Consider the following 19,674-nt stretch of genomic DNA (forward strand, 5'->3'; position numbering starts at 1 on the left):
GAAACAGTTCTCTATGACAAATCCAGTAAGTACTGTATTTGTAACAGAGAATAGTTGTTCTAATAAATGCCTTATTTTGGAAATTCGAATACATGCAATGAATATCTGTAAAACTCGGGTTACTCCTTGCTGATGATACTATCAGCAGTTTCCGTAGTGTAGTGGTTATCACGTTTGCTTTACACGTGAAAGGTCCCTGGTTCGAAACCGGGCGGAAACAGTCCTTTTTGACACATGCAGTAAGTACTGTATTTATAAAAGAGAATAGTTGTTCTAATAAATGCCTTATTTTGGAAATTCGAATACATGCAATGAATATCTGTAAAACTCGGGTTACTCCTTGCTGATGATACTATCAGCAGTTTCCGTAGTTGGAATTTGAATTCGTGCGATGAATATATGTACAATTTGGTTTACTCCACAGTAATAATTCCAGTGTGTTATCAAATCAAATCAAATCAAATCAAATTTTTTTGTCACGAATGGTCCCCGGTTCGAGGCCGGGCGGAAACAGTTCTCATGACAAATCCAGTAAGTACTGTATTTGTAACAGAGAATAGTTGTTCTAATAAATGCCTTATTTTAAATTCGATACATGCAATGAATATCTGTTTTGGGTTTGAATGCTTGTGCTTCAGCAGTTCTGACAATGTGATTATCACGTATTTCTAACTAAAAATTTTCAAAACTACTGTTGGAATACAATTGTAAGCGATGAATATAGTCAATTTGTACATAAGGATAAATGTAATGAGTTATGGTACAGAGTTTGCATACAGTATAAATACTGTTCGAGTACAGAGATATACATATGAAATGAGTATGTAGACATTTGTAAAGAAATTGGCATAGTTAAAGTGCCTAGTGACATAAGAATGCAGTCGAATGATCTAGAGTACAGTATATACATATGCTGGTAATATGAGATGAATAATGTAGGGTTAAGTAACATTATATAAGGTAGCATTGTTTAAAGCCTTATTTTGTGATATATTTACATCATTTCCCATCAATTCCCATTAATAAAGTGGCTGGAGTTGGGTCAGTGTCAATGACAGTGTGTTGGCAGCAGCCACTCAATGTTAGATTGCTGTTTAACAGTCTGATGGCCTTGAGATAGAAGCTGTTTTTCAGTCTCTAGGTCCCAGCTTTGCTTTGCACCTGTAATGACCTCCCTTCTGGAAATAGCGGGGTGACAAACAGTAAGTACTGTATTTGTAACAGAGAATAGTTGTTCTAATAAATGCCTTATTTTGGATCTTTACATGCAATGAATATCTGTAACATCGGGTTGGTGTGATAATCTATCAGCAGGGCAGTAGTAGTTTGCCCCGGTGAAAGGTCCCTGGTTCGAAACCTCGGAAACAGTCCTTTTTGACACATGCAGTAAGTAACTGTATTTATAAAAGAGATGGAGTTGTTTCATGAATACCTTATTTTGGAAACAGCAATGAATCTGTACACGTTATCTGTATTTATCACAGAGAATTTATCATAAATGAAAGGTCCCTGGTTCGAAACCGGGCGGAAACAGTCATTTTTGACACATGCAGTAAGTAACAGTATTTATAAAAGAGATGAGTTGTTTTTCATGAATACCTTATTTTGGAAACAGAGGTCTCTGACACATGTGAGAAATACTGTATTTGTAACAGAGAATTTTCATAAATGCATTATGTTGGAATTTCGAATTCGAGCGATGAATATATATACAATTCGGTTTACTCCTTGCTGGTAATTAATGCAGCAGTGTCTGTAGTTTAGTGGTTATCACGTTCGCCTTACATGAAAATTCTATTTTTCATTAATGCCTTCTTTGGGAATCAAAAGATTCCATAGCGTAGTGGTTATCAAGTTCACTTAAGACGCAAAATGTATACTTTTCGATGCTGAGGCTTCGCAAAATGAAACAGAAACAGAGGTCTCTGACACATGTGAGAAGTACTGTATTTGTAACAGAGAATTTTCATGAATGCATTATGTTGGAATTTCGAATTCGTGCGATGAATAAATGTAAATTTGGTTAACTCCACGGTGATAATTCTAGCAGCAGTTTCTCTAGTTTAGTTGTTATCAAGTTTTCTTTACACACGAATGGTCCCCGGTTCGAAGCCGGGCGGAACAGTTCTCTATGACAAATCCAGTAAGTACTGTATTTGTAACAGAGAATAGTTGTTCTAATAAATGCCTTATTTTGGAAATTCGAATACATGCAATGAATATCTGTAAAACTCGGGTTACTCCTTGCTGATAATACTATCAGCAGTTTCCGTAGTGTAGTGGTTATCACGTTCGCTTTACACGTGAAAGGTCCCTGGTTCGAAACCGGGCGGAAACAGTCCTTTTTGACACATGCAGTAAGTAACGTATTTATAAAAGAGATGAGTTGCTTTCATGAATACCTTATTTTGGAAACAGAGGTCTCTGACACATGTGAGAAATACTGTATTTGTAACAGAGAATTTTCATAAATGCATTATGTTGGAATTTCGAATTCGTGCGATGAATATATGTACAATTTGGTTTACTCCACAGTAATAATTCTAGCAGCAGTTTCTCTAGTTTAGTTGTTATCAAGTTTGCTTTACACACGAATGGTCCCCGGTTCGAGGCCGGGCGGAAACAGTTCTCTATGACAAATCCAGTAAGTACTGTATTTGTAACAGAGAATAGTTGTTCTAATAAATGCCTTATTTTGGAAATTCGAATACATGCAATGAATATCTGTAAAACTCGGGTTACTCCTTGCTGATCAGCAGCGTATTAGTGGTTAAACTGAAAGCTTACACGAAACTGCTTTTAATCAGGGCGGAAAGGTGTCTTTTGACCGAATACAAAAGTAGCTATTCCCTAAAAGGCTATCAAACAAGCTAAGCGTCAGTACAGAGACAAAATGAATCTCTTATTTTGGACACAAGAGGCATGTGGCATCTGGTCTACAGTATTTGGACTACAGGAGAAATTTTCATCATGGATTAGGATGTCTTGCTCCCAGGCAGAATAAATGTACAATTTGGTTCGAAACCCGCTTTGAGGACAATTCAGTGCCACTGCAGGCCTGCTAGTTTATAAACAAGCGGTCTTTCCTTCCTGCAGCATGTGAGAAATACTGTATTTGTAACAGAGAAAGTTCTAATAAATGCATTATTTTAAACGCAATGTGTAAAACCCTGCGCTATCAGCAGCTGCAGGCCCAGGTCCCGGCATCCTTTTGACACATGCAGTATAAAAGAGATACTAATAAATTATTTTTTTCATGAAATCTATTTTATAGCAGCGCGCCCTCAGAGCATGCGCAGACCAGCTGGAAACAGAGTGTCTTTGACACATCCAGTAAATACTGTATTTTCAATCAATTCTAATAAATGCATTATTTTGTTCCCACATGCAATGAATATATGTAAAATTGTTACCTGTTAATACTATCAGCAGCTAGTTTAGTAAGGTTATCAAGTTTGAGCTAAACGAATGGTCCCCTGGTTCGAAACCGGGCAAACACTTTTTGACATCAGTAAGTACTGTATTTTGAGAGAATAGTTGTTCTAATAAATGCCTTATTTTATGAATACCTGCAATGAATATCTGAAAACTAGAGGTTACTCCAATTTGCTTACATGTGAAAATACTGCAGTTTGTAAGAGTGTTAATTCTCAACCACATCACTGAATTTAACCCATCTGGACAAGAGGAATACCTAATTGTGACAATGCTGTTCATCGACTACAGCTCGGCATTCAACACGTAGTCCCTGACCAAGCTACTGTATCAGAGAATAGTTGTTCTAATAAATGCCTTATTTTGGGTCTCGAATACATGCAATGAATGGGTAAAACTGGCTGATAATACTTCTGCACTAGTTTAGGCCGAATGGTCCCGGTTCGAAACCGGGCGGAAACCCCAGGAGGTGAGGTAGGCAACACGACATCTCCTCCCCGCTGATCCTCAACACAGAGAATTTTCATAAATGGGGGCCCCACAAGGGTGCATTCTGAGCCCTCTCCTGTACTCCCTATTCACCCACGAATGGCGTTGGCCACGAAACGCCTCCAAACTCAATACTGTATTTGTAACAGAGAAAGTTGTTCTAATAAATGCTTATTTTGGAAACGAATACATGCAGAATATCTGTAAAACTTTATTACCATAATACTATCAGCAGATGGCCTTAGGGAGTTTGCTTTACAGGTGAAAGGTCCCTGGGAGTGTGGTGTCAGGAAAAGTCCTTTTGACACATGCAAAGTCAACTGTAAAAAAGAGATGAGTTGACTTCATGAATGCCTTAGAAACAGAGGAACTCTGACACATGATGGAACTGTATTTGGAACAGAGAATTTTTAATGCATTCCTTGGAATATGACATCACAGAAAACTGAATTGGTCCACTCTAGCAGCAGTTTCTCTACAGTTATCAGTTTCGTGAAGAAGGTCCCCGGTTCGAAAGCAGCAGCCTCTTGACAAATCAGGAGTACTGTATTTGTAAAAGAATAGTTGAAATTTCACCTTAAAAGTCACTGCACAAACTTCTACAGATGCACAATCGAGACAGCAGCAGTTTCTCTAGTTTGTGAGAAATAGTATTTGTAACAGAGACAAATCCCTGGCGGGCTGTATCACCGCCTGGTACGGCAACTGCTCCGCCCTCAACCGTAAACTGTATTTGTCCAGAGGGTAGTTTTCTGCATAAATGCATTATTTTGGGGGCAAAATACCTGCCCTCCAGGACATACACCACCAGTTTACTAGTTTAAGGTTATCAAGTTTCTTTCAAGGAATGGTCCCAACCACCCGAGAAACTGCCTGTTGACAAATGCAGTAAGTACTGTATTTGTAAAGAGAGCGAGTTGTTCTAATAAATGCCTTATTTTGAAATCAGAATACATGACAATGAATAGACTGTAAAAACATTTTCTAAATGCTGATTAAGGCCAGTTTCAGTTTAGTGTTAAACAGCCACCACTAATAATTGAGCAGCTGTTTCCTAGTTTAGTTGTTATCAATTGACATGAATGACTCAATTTTCCAGCGGAAACAGGTCTTTGACATAATGGGAATACTGTATTTGTAACAGAGAATAGTTATCAATAAATGCCTTATTTTAAACAATGCATGCAATGAATATAATGTTTGGTTTACTCCTACTGATGATTATTCTATCTCAGTAGGTCCCATACAGTTTTTTGTATATACCTTTCATATTTTGGAAACAGAGGTCTCTATATCTGTATTTATCAGACAGTAATAATTCTATTTCTAATAAATCCTTATGTAATACATGTATCACTGCCACTTTAAATGCCAGCATACTTTAATAAAATGCCACTTTGTTTACATACTCATCTCATATGTATATACTGTTATCAAGTTACTTTATACCAGATACTTGTTGCTGCCCTGGAAACCATCTCTGACAAATCAGTATACTGTATTTGTACAGAGTTGTTCTAATAAATACACTAGTTTTGGAATTGTTATGTTATATTACTTTTGGTTATTACTCCATTGTCGATAACTAGAAGCAGTTTCTCTAGTTTAGTGGTTATCATTTGCTTTACATGAAAATGGTATTTTTATGTGGGAAACATTTGATTTGATTTGATTTGAAATACTGTATTTGTAACAGAGAAGTTTTCATAAATGCATAATTTTGGAATTTTCATAAATGCATTATGTTGGAATTTCGAATTCGTGCGATGAATATATGTACAATTTGGTTTACTCCACAGTAATAATTCTAGCAGCAGTTTCTCTAGTTTAGTTATTATCAAGTTTGTTTTACACACGAATGGTCCCCGGTTCGAGGCCGGGCGGAAACAGTTCTCTATGACAAATCCAGTAAGTACTGTATTTGTAACAGAGAATAGTTGTTCTAATAAATGCCTTATTTTGGAAATTCGAATACATGCAATGAATATCTGTAAAACTCGGGTTACTCCTTGCTGATGATACTATCAGCAGTTTCCGTAGTGTAGTGGTTATCACGTTCGCTTTACACGTGAAAGGTCCCTGGTTCGAAACCGGGCGGAAACAGTCCTTTTTGACACATGCAGTAAGTAACGTATTTATAAAAGAGATGAGTTGCTTTCATGAATACCTTATTTTGGAAACAGAGGTCTCTGACACATGTGAGAAATACTGTATTTGTAACAGAGAATTTTCATAAATGCATTATGTTGGAATTTCGAATTCGTGCGATGAATATATGTACAATTTGGTTTACTCCACAGTAATAATTCTAGCAGCAGTTTCTCTAGTTTAGTTATTATCAAGTTTGTTTTACACACGAATGGTCCCCGGTTCGAGGCCGGGCGGAAACAGTTCTCTATGACAAATCCAGTAAGTACTGTATTTGTAACAGAGAATAGTTGTTCTAATAAATGCCTTATTTTGGAAATTCGAATACATGCAATGAATATTTGTAAAACTTCGGTTTACTCCTTGCTGGTAATTAATGCTGCAGTTTCTGTAGTTTAGTGGTTATCACGTTCGCCTTACATGAAAATTCTATTTTTCATTAATGCCTTCTTTTGGGAATCAAAAGATTCCATAGCGTAGTGGTTATCAAGTTCACTTAAGACGCAAAATGTATACTTTTCGATGCTGGGCGGAAACAGAGGTCTCTGACACATGTGAGTAGTACTGTATTTGTAACAGAGAATTTTCATGAATGCATTATGTTGGAATTTCGAATTCGTGCGATGAATAAATGTAAAATTTGGTTAACTCCACGGTGATAATTCTAGCAGCAGTTTCTCTAGTTTAGTAGTTATCAAGTTTTCTTTACACACGAATGGTCCCCGGTTCGAAGCCGGGCGGAAACAGTTCTCTATGACAAATCCAGTAAGTACTGTATTTGTAACAGAGAATAGTTGTTCTAATAAATGCCTTATTTTGGAAATTCGAATACATGCAATGAATATCTGTAAAACTCGGGTTACTCCTTGCTGATGATACTATCAGCAGTTTCCGTAGTGTAGTGGTTATCACGTTTGCTTTACACGTGAAAGGTCCCTGGTTCGAAACCGGGCGGAAACAGTCCTTTTTGACACATGCAGTAAGTAACGTATTTATAAAAGATAATAGTTGTTCTAATAAATGCCTTATTTTGGAAATTTGTAACAGAGAATACATAAATGCAATGAATATCTGAATAAAACAATTTGGGTTACTCCTTGCTGATGATACTATCAGCAGTTTCTCGTAGTTTAGTGGTTATCACGTTTGCTTTACGAACGTGAAAGGTCCCTGGTTCAGTAAACTGTATTTGTAACAGGAAACAGTCCTTATTTTGACACATGCAGAATAAGTAACGTTTATTTATAAAAGAGATGAGTTGCTTTCATGAATACCTTATTTTGGATTTTGGATAACAGAGAGGTCTCTGACACATGTGAGAAATACTGTATTTGTAACAGAGAATTTTCATAAATGCATTATGTTGGAATTTCGAATTCGTGCGATGAATATATGTACAATTTGGTTTACTCCACAGTAATAATTCTAGCAGCAGTTTCTCTAGTTTAGTTATTATCAAGTTTGTTTTACACACGAATGGTCCCCGGTTCGAGGCCGGGCGGAAACAGTTCTCTATGACAAATCCAGTAAGTACTGTATTTGTAACAGAGAATAGTTGTTCTAATAAATGCCTTATTTTGGAAATTCGAATACATGCAATGAATATCTGTAAAACTCGGGTTACTCCTTGCTGATGATACTATCAGCAGTTTCCGTAGTGTAGTGGTTATCACGTTTTGCTGATGATTTACACGTGAAAGGTCCCTGGTTCGAAACCGGGCGGAAACAGTCCTTTTTGACACATGCAGTAAGTAACGTATTTATAAAAGAGATGAGTTGCTTTCATGAATACCTTATTTTGGAAACAGAGGTCTCTGACACATGTGAGAAATACTGTATTTGTAACAGAGAATTTTCATAAATGCATTATGTTGGAATTTCGAATTCGTGCGATGAATATATGTACAATTTGGTTTACTCCACAGTAATAATTCTAGCAGCAGTTTCTCTAGTTTAGTTGTTATCAAGTTTGTTTTACACACGAATGGTCCCCGGTTCGAGGCCGGGCGGAAACAGTTCTCTATGACAAATCCAGTAAGTACTGTATTTGTAACAGAGAATAGTTGTTCTAATAAATGCCTTATTTTGGAAATTCGAATACATGCAATGAATATCTGTAAAACTTGGGTTTACTCCTTGCTGGTAATTAATGCTGCAGTTTCTGTAGTTTAGTGGTTATCACGTTCGCCTTACATGAAAATTCTATTTTTCATTAATGCCTTCTTTTGGGAATCAAAAGATTCCATAGCGTAGTGGTTATCAAGTTCACTTAAGACGCAAAATGTATACTTTTCGATGCTGACACATGCAGTAAGTAACGTATTTATAAAAGAGATGAGTTGATGGCGGAAACAGAGGTCTCTGACACATGTGAGTAGTACTGTATTTGTAACAGAGAATTTTCATGAATGCATTATATTGGAATTTCGAATTCGTGCGATGAATATATGTAAAATTTGGTTAACTCCACGGTGATAATTCTAGCAGCAGTTTCTCTAGTTTAGTTGTTATCAAGTTTGCTTTACACACGAATGGTCCCCGGTTCGAGGCCGGGCGGAAACAGTTCTCTATGACAAATCCAGTAAGTACTGTATTTGTAACAGAGAATAGTTGTTCTAATAAATGCCTTATTTTGGAAATTCGAATACATGCAATGAATATCTGTAAAACTCGGGTTACTCCTTGCTGATGATACTATCAGCAGTTTCCGTAGTGTAGTGGTTATCACGTTTGCTTTACACGTGAAAGGTCCCTGGTTCGAAACCGGGCGGAAACAGTCCTTTTTGACACATGCAGTAAGTAACGTATTTATAAAAGAGATGAGTTGCTTTCATGAATACCTTGACACATGTATGCTTTCATGAATACCTTATTGAAACAGAGGTCTCTGACACATGTGAGAAATACTGTATTTGTAACAGAGAATTTTCATAAATGCATTATGTTGGAATTTCGAATTCGTGCGATGAATATATGTACAATTTGGTTTACTCCACAGTAATAATTCTAGCAGCAGTTTCTCTAGTTTAGTTATTATCAAGTTTGTTTTACACACGAATGGTCCCCGGTTCGAGGCCGGGCGGAAACAGTTCTCTATGACAAATCCAGTAAGTACTGTATTTGTAACAGAGAATAGTTGTTCTAATAAATGCCTTATTTTGGAAATTCGAATACATGCAATAAATATTTGTAAAATTCGGTTTACTCCTTGCTGGTAATTAATGCAGCAGTTTCTGTAGTTTAGTGGTTATCACGTTCGCCTTACATGAAAATTCTATTTTTCATTAATGCCTTCTTTTGGGAATCAAAAGATTCCATAGCGTAGTGGTTATCAAGTTCACTTAAGACGCAAAATGTATACTTTTCGATGAACTTTCTTTGGGAAACAAAGAGACGCAAAACCTTGTTTTGTAACAGAGAATTTTCGAGGCCCTGAGCGGAAACAGAGGTCTCTGACACATGTGAGAAATACTGTATTTGTAACAGAGAATTTTCATAAATGCATTATGTTGGAATTTCGAATTTGTGCGATGAATATGTAAAATTTGGTTAACTTGGTCCACAGTAATAATTCTAGCAGCAGTTTCTCTAGTTTAGTTGTTATCAAGTTTTCTTTACACACGAATGGTCCCCGGTTCGAGCCGGGCGGAAACAGTTCTCTATGACAAATCCAGTAAGTACTGTATTTGTAACAGAGAATAGTTGTTCTAATAAATGCCTTATTTTGGAAATTCGAATACATGCAATGAATATCTGTAAAACTCGGGTTACTCCTTGCTGATGATACTATCAGCAGTTTCCGTAGTGTAGTGGTTATCACGTTTGCTTTACACGTGAAAGGTCCCTGGTTCGAAACCGGGCGGAAACAGTCCTTTTGACACATGCAGTAAGTAACGTATTTATAAAAGAGATGAGTTGCTTTCATGAATACCTTATTTTGGAAACAGAGGTCTCTGACACATGTGAGAAATACTGTATTTGTAACAGAGAATTTTCATAAATGCATTATGTTGGAATTTCGAATTCGTGCGATGAATATATGTACAATTTGGTTTACTCCACAGTAATAATTCTAGCAGCAGTTTCTCTAGTTTAGTTATTATCAAGTTTGTTTTACACACGAATGGTCCCCGGTTCGAGGCCGGGCGGAAACAGTTCTCTATGACAAATCCAGTAAGTACTGTATTTGTAACAGAGAATAGTTGTTCTAATAAATGCCTTATTTTGGAAATTCGAATACATGCAATGAATATTTGTAAAATTCGGTTTACTCCTTGCTGGTAATTAATGCAGCAGTTTCTGTAGTTTAGTGGTTATCACGTTCGCCTTACATGAAAATTCTATTTTTCATTAATGCCTTCTTTTGGGAATCAAAAGATTCCATAGCGTAGTGGTTATCAAGTTCACTTAAGACGCAAAATGTATACTTTTCGATGCTGGGCGGAAACAGAGGTCTCTGACACATGTGAGAAATACTGTATTTGTAACAGAGAATTTTCATAAATGCATTATGTTGGAATTTCGAATTCGTGCGATGAATATATGTACAATTTGGTTTACTCCACAGTAATAATTCTAGCAGCAGTTTCTCTAGTTTAGTATTTATCAAGTTTTCTTTACACACGAATGGTCCCCGGTTCGAAGCCGGGCGGAAACAGTTCTCTATGACAAATCCAGTAAGTACTGTATTTGTAACAGAGAATAGTTGTTCTAATAAATGCCTTATTTTGGAAATTCGAATACATGCAATGAATATCTGTAAAACTCGGGTTACTCCTTGCTGATGATACTATCAGCAGTTTCCGTAGTGTAGTGGTTATCACGTTTGCTTTACACGTGAAAGGTCCCTGGTTCGAAACCGGGCGGAAACAGTCCTTTTTGACACATGCAGTAAGTAACGTATTTATAAAAGAGATGAGTTGCTTTCATGAATACATGAATACCTTATTTTGGAAACAGAGGTCTCTGACACATGTGAGAAATACTGTATTTGTAACAGAGAATTTTCATAAATGCATTATGTTGGAATTTCGAATTCGTGCGATGAATATATGTACAATTTGGTTTACTCCACAGTAATAATTCTAGCAGCAGTTTCTCTAGTTTAGTTATTATCAAGTTTGTTTTACACACGAATGGTCCCCGGTTCGAGGCCGGGCGGAAACAGTTCTCTATGACAAATCCAGTAAGTACTGTATTTGTAACAGAGAATAGTTGTTCTAATAAATGCCTTATTTTGGAAATTCGAATACATGCAATGAATATCTGTAAAACTTGGGTTTACTCCTTGCTGGTAATTAATGCTGCAGTTTCTGTAGTTTAGTGGTTATCACGTTCGCCTTACATGAAAATTCTATTTTTCATTAATGCCTTCTTTTGGGAATCAAAAGATTCCACGATTCGGATTTGGTCAATTATATGACAAGAATTTTCATAAATGCATTATTTATTCATGATGTACAATTTGGTTTGGTACACGTAATAATTCTAGCAGCAGTTTCAGTTTTTTCATTTGGCTACCAAGGAACCAGCAGAACGAAGCCCCGATAACAGATTGTAAGCATGTTTTGTACAGTTGAAAGTGGGTTAATGAAAGTCCCTGCTTATTGATTGGAAGTTGAGGTGTTGCAATGAATATCTGTAAAATTGGTCCTTACTCCTTGCAGTGATACTTCAGCAGTTTCCTAGTCTGTAGTGGTTATCAGTCACACGAATGGTCCCTAGGAAAGGAACCGGGTGGAAACAGTCCTTGTGTCTGCAAGTAAGGCTGTATTTTCCTCCCAATAGTTGTTCTAATGTATGTCTTATTTGTGAAATGTCCTCATGCAATGAATGTGTGTAAAATGTGTTACTGCTGTGTGTAATGTGGGAGCTATCCTGTATGGGACCCAACATGTTTTACTGTGAAAATACGTTGTCTCAGTTATAGCAATGTGATATCAGCAGTAAGCTGGTCATTTGCATAAGAAATAGCACTTCCTTACAAATCCCTCTCTTCACGTCTCCCCAGAGACGTGACACAACCAATGAAACTAGATCCAGACACAAAAGAAAACTTTTCCCAGAAGGAAAAGTTTTTGATAAATGCATTATCTTCACATCTCCTAAGGGATGACACATGATATGTAAACTAGGCAAGTCAGGCGGAATGGTCCACATTTGGTTTACCCCCTCTTCCCAGTTTATTTATTAAAGGCACGACATAGAATGGAGAAGCTCTATGAAAATCCAGTAAAAGCAACAGGGATCCTCCTCCTTATTTCAGGGTTCCGTACATGCAATGAAAAGGGGAAACATCTGGGAAGGGCTTGCTGGGTCAATGGCCTTAGATATAACTCTAGTAGTGAGTGGCGAATACACGGAATGCAAACAGTTTTTGCACAACACTAAAATGGCTGCAAAAACTGAAAGATGGGTCTCATGCTCCATACCGTTATTTCGCACCTGGCTCCTGTTGTCTAACAAAAGACCGCAGTTTCTCTTGTTCTCGCAACCCCACGCTCTGAATGTGCCCTTCCTTCTGTATTTTCCCAGCATGAGAAAGTTCCATGGCCCTGATACTTTCAACAATGTTTCAAATCAGCTAGGTATGCATAACACATACACACATCCCAGAAGGCAACAGCAGATAATATTCCATCATATATATGGTAATGGCTATAATGTAAAATGACCCCAAGGGTGTGAAATTTAAGTCCCCCTTTTGACACTCATTATCCTTTATTTCAGTAGTCATAGCATTTCATGAAAATAATAAAAAGTTTATTATTAATAACAAGTATATATGTCTATTGTTATATGCCTTCCCCTTTTGACACCCACAAGGGTGTCACTTATCAAAAACAGGATAAAACTTTATTGTTATTGACATGTAAGATGTAGGATAAAACTTTGGTCATGGAAAACAGAAGGAAAGAATTATTAGAAACCATCTGGTCCTCTCAGCTACTCCTATCCTGTATCAGGTGGGCTCCTTGCACCCAGGGACTCTAAACCTTTACAACAGGAACTTACAACCCTCATTTAACAGAGAACAGCTCAAAATAAAAGTAAAAATTGTCCACAACAAAGGGAGACACAAACATACAAGCAAAAAGAAAACCTATCATAAAAATGTATAACAAGGAACTGTGGTGGTGTAAAATTATTCTCTTCCCATCCCAGATGGGACAGCATACCATGGAGAAGTCATCAATAAAAGCAAGTCCCATCCTTTCCTGAAAGCATGTCCTCAATCGGCATCCTTTATTGGAGCATCAAGCAAAGGCAAAATGCCTAAAAAGTTTATCACCATAATCTGTAATATATTTGTTAGAACACTATGATGCAAGCAGCACATCAAATCAATAACAAATAATACAAGAATTGGGTCATAAAACTTTGGTCAGTAACCATCATAGTCAGTTACTTACCAAACCAGGCCAAGAGAACAGACTCCTCCACCAGGTGGACCAGTCATCCTCCCCTGAAAGTGCATCAAGCCGCCCTGGAGCATCAAGCAAAGGCATATGCCTGAAGCCCTCACCACATCTGTAACAGATTTTACATTTATGATGCAAGCAGCACATCGCATCAATTAAATAATAGTGCACTGGACAAAATTGGTGCATTCACCATCATGCACTTACCAAACCAGGTGGAACAGACTCCTAGTGCATCTAAATCTTTTCAGACAGTGCATCAAGGGGGTTAGATTGGAAGTTTAACTATCATCTGGACTGGTATTAGGAATATACGTGCAACATTGTTTACCGAACATCTTGCAGACGTCCCCCTGACTGGCAAGAAGCATATCCAAGGCAAGTCTATTCTGTCTGGAAACCCCAAATGTGGCCTCAAGCTGTTCAGACATACTAGTGAGTGCATCACGGGAGTAATTCACAAAACGCTGTTGATTATAGTAGATATAATTAATCCATGCAGTCTGTCCAGCATCCACCATGGCTGGACCCATAGTAGGTAGTAAGTGCCAGAGTCCATCATTCCTACCCAAAGCCTGAAACTCATGAGGAATCCCCACTGGCACTCCCAACAGGTTAGTGTGTATGTCAACTACATCCTCTGTCCATGGAGCACTACTACATCTGTCTCCCATGGGATGGAATGTTTTCAGGTCCCCTGGTTACAGAACTCAGCAGCTGTTCAGCAACAACATCAACAATGGTCAGTGGAATTATCAAACTGGTCAGACCACACGTACCTTGCCATTCTCCTCTAAGAATGGGTCTCAGCCCTCTTTTGGCTCCACTCATCCAACATACATCAGCCAGACCACTAGTTTGGTTTAGGCCTGTAACTGGCCAAGTGGAATTAATGGTTATGTTACTCCTGCAATCAGCTTCAGGCAATCTCCCATAATCAATGCCATTACCTGTACCCGCGATGCACTCGTAATTGCCCCCATATGCCTCAACACCCCAAGAGGCCCGATGAGGAGGTACTGCAGGAAACACAAGGCTCAAAGAGGAGCAGAGGGTTGAATTGGGCTTAACCTGGTAAAAACTTCTCAAAATACACAACCACCCCCCTCCTTCTCCTACAGCAAATGGGTGTGTAGCCAGAACAGGTCTATCATGACTACAAATAATACAGTCCTTTCTTCTCAGGGTTTTAGCTGTGTACCTCATATAAGACAGCCACAAATTGTCCCTACTATCAAAACCAGTCTCAGTTTCTAATTGATCAATAGCCGAATAGTCTCTAACATTAATTACCTGAATGGTATTTTTAACAGTGGTGGTAGAGGAGTGTGTCCGGTTACCTCTGGTCTTGGCAGTACGTTGATAGAAAACACACCCATCATGTCTGTCCTCGTCCTTTGTAGTCCGAGGGTGTGAGTGCCTGCATCAGAGAGCTTAATAGTTTTGATGGTTAGTAGGATTTCATCACCTTTACAAAGTTCAACATTGCTCCCAGGTTTCCCCATATCATGGAAAACCTATCCACCCTTGTGGGATCCTCCATGCTATAAGGATACCCTCATCTCCAATCCCAGAACTGTCCGAAGTCGGTTACCGTGTAATCTCTATTCTAACTTCTTATCTACCCAGATCTAGGGATCTCTTATGCTTATTTTGGAACAAAATACACATCACTTAGCCAGAGCCAGACACATCTTCACTTCTATGAACAAAAACAGGGGTGATAGGACAGGTAGGGTTACTTCATTCGAGAGTTGGCCCCCGGAATTCTGTTAATTCCAGTTCTTCTCCCGAACTCTGTTTATTGTCCGACAGTGAAAAAATGTCTTACCCTTCCGCCGTGCGATATGAATCTGGGTAGCTCTTTCAGCTAGCTGTCACCAGGGGTCTCCTATGGTCCCCAAGCCTCTGGGACTGGATTGAGTGACTTCACCTGTAGTTCACCTGTAATGCATAAAATCCTGGACATACAGGCTTGGTTAACAAACAATTTCTCATATGTTTTATCTGATTATATCTTTAACTTCTATTCCCAATTGTTAGCTTACATATATATTTTTTTTTTTAGTTTCTTATCCAATAAGCCCCATCCTATCCTAGACCACAATTTACCCATCCCCCTTTTGATACCTGATTCTGCCCAGGTATCAACCTTACCTACTCTAAATACTGACTTAGGTAAGATTAGTATATTATCCTTATGTCTGACATCATGAAGGAGCCCTTTCAGTTTTCCACATGTCCAACTCTCTCCCTGTCTCCACTCAGCAACTGTTATCTTTGCCTGTCCTGCCCCCCTTTTCCAAAACTCTCCTCTGCTCTCTCCAACTTTCAAGGTCTCTGCAGTGCGGGCGGAGGGCCCCTCCGTCTGCCTTTTCCCCTATCTGTAAAATACCATGTCTCTGGGAACGTGAAAATCCCCTTAACCCAAACGTTTACTACAAAAACAAAACCTAATAATTATGATAATCCCCTCAAACTCAAATAATTTGTCTCTGTGTTTCATGTTTTATTCGTGTTTCTCCAAATTGTCTCCCAAAATACTTCTTAGATACCCAGCCATTAGACACACAAACAACTGTGATAAACGTGCACTGTCCCTTTAACATAAAAACCTCAGCCTGCAATCCCCTCTGCGGGCCTTTCATTGTTCCCCATAATGAAAACAGATTCTAATGTTAGTCTACCTTAACCTCCTGTTTAATTTCAGTGGTTTTATCTGAACAATCAAACCAAAATCAATAACCGGGAAGAACTTGTGTAAACTAATTAAAAGAACAAAATAAATCTACCTTATTTCTCAGCACTTGGTTAGAACACCACTCCCGTCTTACATCGACCACGCCCGTCGCCCCTTACCTAGTGTATATCTTATCTATTACTCAGTGGCTCAATTAATGTTTATCGTAAGTATGTTCAGATGTTGATTATGTAATTCTACAATATTAGTATAGTTCAAACCTCATAATATAACTCTACACACAGAATTTTACGTTAATAGAGTTTAACACCTTTTCCAACAGTCATGCACACCCCCTCAATATTCTATGATATAACTCTCATCAGTGTAAGGAATTGCTATTTCGTATGCAGGTGACTAACTTACTGCTAATTACATGGCTACAACTCACAGTAAAGCCTGTGGGGTCCCCTACAGGATAGCTCCCACATTACACACATAATCTCCCTTTTTTAACCGAACACTGTGTGCCCGAAGAAGATCCTACGATGACGGACAGACAACTGAGCCAATGGCGGAAGACTACAGACTACAACCAGCTGAACCAATCCGGAGATCCGATCTTCCTAGGGTCAACCTACTTTCTGTGACGTATATAAGGGCTGTGCTGACTGTTTACGCTCTCTCTGCCTGCCGTTCCACACGAACTAACGGAAGAGCCGTAATTACGTTGTAATACATATTTTCACTCTGAATAAACTGTTTACTTGTCATAAAATTTACCACTTAGTCTGAATCGATCCTTGACCGGCTCACCCATCTACATATCCAATTGCTAACAAAAATGGTACGCAGAGGATGGTTAACTAACGGTCCAGTCGAAGCGGGCAGATTGGATGTGAGAGAGGGGTGAGCGCGTGGAGAGGGAGATTCGAGAAGGACGGGTGATTTGATTCTCGGGGGGTGGACAACAATTCTACTCAACTCGGGAAACTGATCTAAAGGTGCACCATAAATAAGGTAAGCAAAACCTGTTAAATCAAACTTTGCATATTGTCGTATAGTCTGCCTAAATTTTGATCAGTATTTCCGAGTAAGTATGAATTCTTGTGTAAATTTATAATTTGCTGACGAGTCGAAAAGAACAGTGTAGTGAAGATATGTAGAAACAAGCCAGCGACGGCTGGTGTGATATGAATCACTGATGAGATATCAGTCACAGTCTGATAGCTTTCAATGATGAGAGATCAATTAAAGGCCTAAAAAGTTCCAATAGGGATCGGACATATATAAATTCAGTTCCGATAGGGGTTGGACATGCGCATCAATGCTGATAGGGGTTAGTGCGATAGGGATCGGGAATAGAGATCAGTCAGAAACCTAACGCCGAGGGGGAGAAATTGCAATTTTGTCCTGTGTATCGGTAGAGGCTAGTCTGAGAAATTCACTGATAAGAGTCGGGAATAGAGATCAGTCAGGGGATAGTTAGCTACTATTCATTAAACCTAACGCCGAGGGGAATTTTGTCCCGTGTACCGGTAGAGGCTAGTCTGAGAAATTCACTGATAAGAGTCGGGAATAGAAATCAGTCAGGGGATAGTTAACCACTATTCATTAAACCTAACGCCGAGGGGAATTTTGTCCCGTGTACCGGTAGAGGCTAGTCTGAGAAATTCACTGATAAAAGTCGGGAATAGAGATCAGTCAGGGGATAGTTAACCACTATTCATTAAACCTAACGCCGAGGGGAGAAATTGCAATTTTGTCCCGGGAACCGGTCGAGGCTAGACTGATAAGAGGTTCACCGATAGGGATCGGCTTTCAGGGGACAGAGAGATAACGTGTATTAATTCTGATAGCGGTTAACTTCGATAGGGATCAGTAGGGGATAGAATTGGATTCTAGCAGTTGAATTCTATCCAGTAAATCCGCTTAGCTCGGTCTGATAGGGGTCGATTTAATAAGAGGTCAGAGATATAACCAGTAATTGTATGTTTTGTCTATTTGTAATTGTTAATATGTACCTATGACTTCTGTGTTCTGACAGTTGTTATAGAATTTTATTAATTGGCCTATACTGAGTTATTTTAATAGGAATGAGTGAATTGTGATTGACCAATATGTTAAATTCCTTCGGGACCCTGTTTGTTCTGAAATCTGCATAGAAAACTGTCCTAATTATATATATATTGGGTTGTGTATAGAGGTGAGGGAAAGCAGAGGCTGTGTTTTAACATGTAAAGGACACGATTATGAATGTTGGAAATTCTATGTGAATTTCGTATGAATGACTGTAGTATTGAGAAAACATATTAACCAGAGTTTGCGTTCCATGATTTTGAGACCGGGGAAATTAAATTGAGAGAAACGTTTGTCGCGGAGTAAACCGCTAGGTGGGGATACGTAACTGGGCTATTATGCACACGTGCTGATAGACAAGGCCATCTCAGTAGTCGAATGACCGTGCAAACTTGATTGACAGCCGCCGGGCTAAAACACTGATTTTCGCTTTTTTCATTCCTGTTGATATTGCCTAAAGAGATTGCTATAGAATCGCTCAAATTTAAATGTATAATCAGGAACAAAATGACTGACGTGTAATTGAAATAATATCTGAATATAATATTTAAATATTGAGACTAAATAGTTGAATAGATCCCTTGGTTGTGCGCTCCACAAATCCCATACCGACCCATGCGTTTTTCTCGAACTAAAATATACAAAGGAGAAGCTCAGAGATAAGACAGAGCACGTGCAGCAGTGTCTCTTCGAGTACATCGTGGGTATTAATCAACGTCGGGCGAAGTATATGCTAACTATATTCAGATAGAAGGAGAGAATTCGATTAAAACTACGATTAAATTCCGATTGAATTAAATAAAATCACGATTAAAAATTCACAATGGCGACCCTCAATACTCCAAAGCTGAGGTTTAATGAGTTCCTAGAACAAAAAATAGAATATAGATCAGGGGGAAAGAAACAATGGAAGCACATGAAGAAAGTTTGGGAGGGATTAAAGCTAAAATGGACACAGGAAGGTCATTTAGGAGGGGAACCGCCATCCGCAGTTCAGCTGAAAACAATGGAATGTGGGTTAAGAGAGAAAGAGGCAGAAAATAACAAAATTCACGTATTTAAGAAAGAAGGGTCAGATACGAAGGGAGCGAGATTAATGAGAATCCTAATTGAGGGAAAACTTTGTGCGTTTAAATTAGTGCTATTTTCTGTTGTTCAGATGCCGGAGTAACAAATGCAGATAACTGAAAATTGGGTCTAGAATCTCAGTGGTGGAGTTCTCGCCTGCCACGTGGGATGCCGGGGTTCGGTTCCCAGTTGAGGTGTAAAGAGCAGTTATATATGTCTGAGTTTTTGGTTTTAATTAAACTAATTGTTTTGCAGAGAAAGTTATAGTCACTAGTATTGGTATAAGATATAAACTGAACGTTTTAAATAGTTTGTTTGGTTCAAATTGAAAGACTAATTCATTCAACTTAATAT

General features: G+C 38.4%; 8 non-coding genes across 8 annotated transcripts; all 8 read left to right on the forward strand.

The window, feature by feature from the left end:
• The first annotated feature begins 147 nt into the window (after window positions 1-147).
• trnav-uac (transfer RNA valine (anticodon UAC)) lies at window positions 148-220 on the forward strand. The gene has a single exon. It is a non-coding gene; the product is annotated as a tRNA-Val (tRNA).
• Window positions 221-2,265: 2,045 nt separating this feature from the next.
• On the forward strand, window positions 2,266-2,338 carry trnav-uac (transfer RNA valine (anticodon UAC)). The gene has a single exon. It is a non-coding gene; the product is annotated as a tRNA-Val (tRNA).
• Window positions 2,339-5,954: 3,616 nt separating this feature from the next.
• trnav-uac (transfer RNA valine (anticodon UAC)) lies at window positions 5,955-6,027 on the forward strand. The gene has a single exon. It is a non-coding gene; the product is annotated as a tRNA-Val (tRNA).
• Window positions 6,028-6,959: 932 nt separating this feature from the next.
• On the forward strand, window positions 6,960-7,032 carry trnav-uac (transfer RNA valine (anticodon UAC)). The gene has a single exon. It is a non-coding gene; the product is annotated as a tRNA-Val (tRNA).
• Window positions 7,033-7,720: 688 nt separating this feature from the next.
• trnai-gau (transfer RNA isoleucine (anticodon GAU)) lies at window positions 7,721-7,800 on the forward strand. The gene is given in 2 exon segments: window positions 7,721-7,757; window positions 7,764-7,800. It is a non-coding gene; the product is annotated as a tRNA-Ile (tRNA).
• A 975-nt stretch (window positions 7,801-8,775) lies between these two features.
• trnav-uac (transfer RNA valine (anticodon UAC)) lies at window positions 8,776-8,848 on the forward strand. Its single transcript has one exon. It is a non-coding gene; the product is annotated as a tRNA-Val (tRNA).
• A 1,019-nt stretch (window positions 8,849-9,867) lies between these two features.
• Window positions 9,868-9,940, forward strand: trnav-uac (transfer RNA valine (anticodon UAC)). The gene has a single exon. It is a non-coding gene; the product is annotated as a tRNA-Val (tRNA).
• Window positions 9,941-10,870: 930 nt separating this feature from the next.
• Window positions 10,871-10,943, forward strand: trnav-uac (transfer RNA valine (anticodon UAC)). Its single transcript has one exon. It is a non-coding gene; the product is annotated as a tRNA-Val (tRNA).
• Window positions 10,944-19,674: the final 8,731 nt, after the last annotated feature.

The sequence above is a fragment of the Oncorhynchus nerka genome, unplaced genomic scaffold (assembly GCF_034236695.1).
Source record: "Oncorhynchus nerka isolate Pitt River unplaced genomic scaffold, Oner_Uvic_2.0 unplaced_scaffold_1632, whole genome shotgun sequence".
Lineage (NCBI taxonomy): Eukaryota > Metazoa > Chordata > Actinopteri > Salmoniformes > Salmonidae > Oncorhynchus > Oncorhynchus nerka.